Source organism: Macrobrachium rosenbergii, chromosome 13 (genome assembly GCF_040412425.1).
Source record: "Macrobrachium rosenbergii isolate ZJJX-2024 chromosome 13, ASM4041242v1, whole genome shotgun sequence".
NCBI classification, from domain to species: Eukaryota; Metazoa; Arthropoda; class Malacostraca; order Decapoda; family Palaemonidae; genus Macrobrachium; species Macrobrachium rosenbergii.
The window spans coordinates 19583918-19588917 of NC_089753.1; positions in this window are offsets into that span (position 1 = coordinate 19583918).

Below are 5000 nucleotides of genomic sequence, written 5' to 3' on the forward strand. Positions count from 1 at the left end.
AGTTTCCTAGTTTATCAACGAACTTGCGTGCGTTCGTTTCTGTCCTGAGAGAGAGAGAGAGAGAGAGAGAGAGAGAGAGAGAGAGAAATTGTCTGGGTTATTGCACATAAGTGTAATAAGTGACGTCGTATTGCTTAGTGCTACGTTAGCCAGTATTTTATGGCTGAGAGAAACCGGATGGTGTTATTGTCCGGGACAATGTTGCATACTGTATTTTTTTAGGTGTTGGAGGAGGGGGGGGGCGGTTGCCGGGTTGATGGGTGGGTGGGTTTGGGGCCGTTGAATGGGAATTGCAAGACGCTTTTCTCTCTGAAATTTTATATATATATTTGGCGAAATTTACCTTATGAACAAAATAAATATCTTTTACTTCTGTTTTTTTTTTTTTTTTTGTTTTAGATTGTTAATGGTTCGAACTGAACACTTTGGTCCAGTGGGTCTCACAGGAGACTGCCAAGGTTTATTGCAGTTATTAGTATCGCTAGCGTTAACCCCACTCTTTTATTCGGCAGTGGAACAGGCATAAATGTATACTCAGCCTCGTGTATACTCTCTCGTGGGCTAAGAGTAGATGGAGTAACGAGGTGTTATGGCTCCCTCCAGGTCACCCTTGGGAAAGGTTTCAGCCTTGACGCCTCGAAAGTCAAGTATACCTTAGTTTAACCAGATCACTGAGCTGATTAACAGCTCTCCTAGAGAGGGCTGGCCCGAAGGATCAGACTTATTTTACGTGGCTAAGAACCAGTTGGTTGGTTACCTAGCAACGGGACCTACAGCTTATTGTGGAGTCCGAACCACCTTTATACCGAGAAATGAATTTCTATCACCAGAAATAAATTCCTCTAATTCTTCATTGGCCGGCTGGAGACTCGAACTCGGGCCTAGCAGAGTGCTAGCGGAGAACTCTACCGATTCGTCCAACGAGGAACTATAGGCCTAGCTAGGGTACAGCTCCAGTGACTTGTGGAACAGTTGACAAATACTGCAGGGTCTTCCCCCCCAAAATGGCACAGCTGTGGCTTGTAACTTGTTCATATGAATAATTAACAACCTGAAACCCATCACTAAACATAACTGAAATAATTTAACAGGAATTCAGTATTTTTTTTAGCGGATGCATAGAAGTCTCAGGAGATAACCAGAACCTTTCAGAACTACTGGAGCCAGTCTGTTCACTCCACACTTATTTCATGCAAATATTAAAGATAAGAGAAAATTTGATACCATAGAAAAATTACAGATTTTCCTTATGTAGAAGAGATATTGATGAAAGGGCGATGGAAATGGCTTGGCCATGTCCTTCGAACAATCTCTGGGAGAAAAGTACGCTATGGTGCCAGCTGGGCTCCTGTGGGCGCATGAAGAGTTGTAAGTCCCAGACTACTTAGATGTGAACTGTGAGATGGAAAGTGGATGTTTGTGGAAGGTAAGGCACAGGAAAGACACAAGTGGCCGAATTTCACAGAGACCCTCAGCGTCAAGCTTCATTTGAAAAGATGATGATACTAAAGGGAAAATGAGCTCAATATTCAGTAAATTTTAAAGCTTTATTGAAAGTTTTAAAATTTGTATTTAATATATAGCCTATTGTACAGATGGAAATCTACTGACCCCGTTACAAGAGTTTTTAATCAGTTCGGTGCATTTTTCTCTCTCTCTCTCTCTCTCTCTGTTCTTGAGGGTTAGAAAGTGATCGTTACAGTAACATAGGTGGCGCTTGAACTCTCCTTGCAAAATCCTTTTGTGATGCCAGTTTAGTAGTCCATTCTTCAGAAAGATCGTGGCTATTCTAGATCAAAGCGCGGAGCAGAATCAGAAGAAAAGCGGTAATACGATTCGCATCAAAGAACTCCTCGATGATTTTGTTGTTTCAACTCAGAAAAAATAGATGTGATTTCAGCCAATTTCCTGTGGGCCCTCCAGACTCGATTCTCTCTCTCTCTCTCTCTCTCTCTCTCTCTCTCTCTCTCTCTCTCAAGCTAAAGAGAGTGATATTTGTATCATAGCATATTTTTAGAAAGCCAATTTTATCATTCTCCTGAAATATTAACACTCTCTCTCTCTCTCTCTCTCTCTCTCTCTCTCTCTCTCTCTCTCTCTCTCTCAAGCTGAAGAGATATGATATTTTTAGAAAGGCAATTTTATCATTATCCTGAAATATTAAACTTTCTAAAATATGCTATAATACTCTCTCTCTTGAAAGATTGCCTCTCTCTCTCTCTCTCTCTCTCTCTCTCTCTCTCTCTCAAGCTAAAGAGAGTGATATTTGATATTTGTATCATAGCACCTTTTTAGAAAGATAATTTTATCACATTTGAAAGTGATAAAATTGAGTTTCTCGATTGAAAATATATTATAATCGAACAAATGAGGAAAGACTCTTGAAGGAGATTGGAAGGGACCAACCTCGGTAACTCTGATTTTTTTTGTTTTTTTATTTAGTTTTTTTTTTTTGCTTTTATCTCGATATTTTTTTCTCTCATATTCTCTGTGAAAATTCTCATTTTCGTTTTGATTTGTATATCTCTCATCTGCTTTCTCTCAGGCTAAAGAAAGTGATATTTGTATCATAGCATAGTTTTGGAAAGCCAATTTTTATTAAAGAATATTCTCTCTCTCTCTCTCTCTCTCTCTCTCTCTCTCTCTCTCTCTCTCTCTCTCTCTCTCTGCTACGACTTTCTGAACCCGAGAAAGTTTCCTTTAATGAAGAAAGTTTACAGACAATATTTTTCTCCGATTGAGGAAGAAGTAGTTTAACGGATGATTGCCATTAGATTCGAAATGACATTTGTCCATTTGCTGTCGAACAACCACTGAGGAAAAGTTCCGACTTTAGCCGGAGGAGGAGGAGGAGGAGGAGGAGGAGGAGGAGTTGATGGAGGAGGAGGAAAGGAGGAGGAGGAGGAGGAGGAGGAGGAGGAGGTTTCAGTTGTGGAAGGACAACAACGTTCCACCTGAGAGCTGTATCTCGGTCAGAAATTTATTTCTGTTCCACACGTGATTTTTTTATCTTTATTTATTTGTTGTCCATTTTTTTTACTTTTTTATGCAAGATATTTTTTTTCAGGTTCCTTTTAGATTAGCTCCAGTTACTGCTTTGTGAAGACCTGGGTCGATCCCGACGCGAGTCAGAAGTTTACGTTTTGATTGTGTGTTATGATTTTATCTTATACAGAAGGGATAATTTATTTTCCAATATATAGTTGGGGAAAATATATATATAGTTATATATGCGCATAGGTTCCGACTTCTTTAGATATGGCCCATATATATTTCCATGAGAGACATCGATATGAGTCAGAAATTTATTTCGTTCCACACGTGATTGTGTGTTGATATATTCATATAATCGAATGAAATGTTGTCCATCATTGCTGAGTCGGGAATACAGCTGGTATATATATACAGTTGTAGGTTCTGACTTCTTTTAGACTTTGTATGGCCCATAGCGCCCTTGCTTCCACATGACGACAGTCAGAAACATTTGTTCCACACGTGATTTGTGTGTTGATGATTTATATATATATATATATATATATATATATATATATATATATATATATATATATATATATATTGGTATATATATACACACACACACAAGGCTCATCATTTCAATTATAGTATGTTCGCTTAGGATGTAAAAATTCAATAAGAAATTTTTGTCAAAAAGTATCATATTTGTTCTTAATTTATGTGTTTACATATTGCTTGATAACCTTATTATTCATTTACAATTTCTGCAATTGCTATGGCTTATTTGTGCTTAGAGGGGAAGTCTCAAAGGTTAATCTTTAACACATTCTTGTAAAATAATGATGGTATAAAATAATTTTGTGGCTGAACTCATTCCAGTCTTAGTATTTCATGAATCATATAACCTTATTTCTGTCAAGAGGCGGTCAGGAACATCCTTTGGCGATAAAATCTCTTCGTTTTGCACTCCCCTGCTTTTTGCCCTTGTTCAAGCCTGGGCTAGACACGGATTCGTGTTGGGGCTATAGTTGAAGGATGTGCTTATAATGAAGACAGATTAGCAGGTTGAGGTTCATTTTAAGAATACTAAGGCAAAATGTAAACGGAAAACAAGAGAGAGAGAGAGAGAGAGAGAGAGAGAGAGAGAGAGAGAGAGAGAGAGAGAGAGAGAGAGAGAGAGAGAGAAATTCTTCAAGACCAGATTCTTTCTTAATATGCGTAGAGTCCGTTTCAGATTTATCCTGTTTCCGTTGAAACACCTGGGCATGTTTTGATAACTTTTATTTGCAATAAAATGTTAATGATTACCTCCTAAGACCCAGTTTTGATATTGTTTTATCTGAAGGATTTTTTTATATTTTGCTTCGTTCGTTTTGTGTGGTAAAATAATAAGTTTTTAAATGTTATTGGTGTCGCTTAAACGCTTTGAAATCAATCTGGCATTTTTGAAATGTGAAGATGGAAAACATTGCAAATGTGAATTTTGATCTATATATAATATATATATATATATACACACACATATATATATATATATATATATATGTATATATATGTATTTATGTATGTGTGTATATATGTATATGTATGTATATATATATATATATATATATATATATATATATATATATATATATATATATATATATATATATATGTATATATATATATATATATATATATATATATATATATATATATATATATATATATATATATATATATGTATATATATATATTATTCTTAACAGTTCAGTAATGTCCATTTTGTAATGTTCCTCTCTTATTATTCTTTATCTCTTGTTTTGTATTTCACGCATAATTATGTTCATTCTGTGTAGTGGAATCTTATTATGAAGGTTTAATTCCCTTTTGGCCAGTTATACATCTCACAGTTTTTCTATTTATTTATTAACTATTTTCTTTTCTTATTACTGACCTCTTCTTTCTGTATTTTCTATTACCCTCTGTTATCTCTTTCCAATGAACGCCATATTCTTTGGAAGATTGACTTTCAAGTCAGT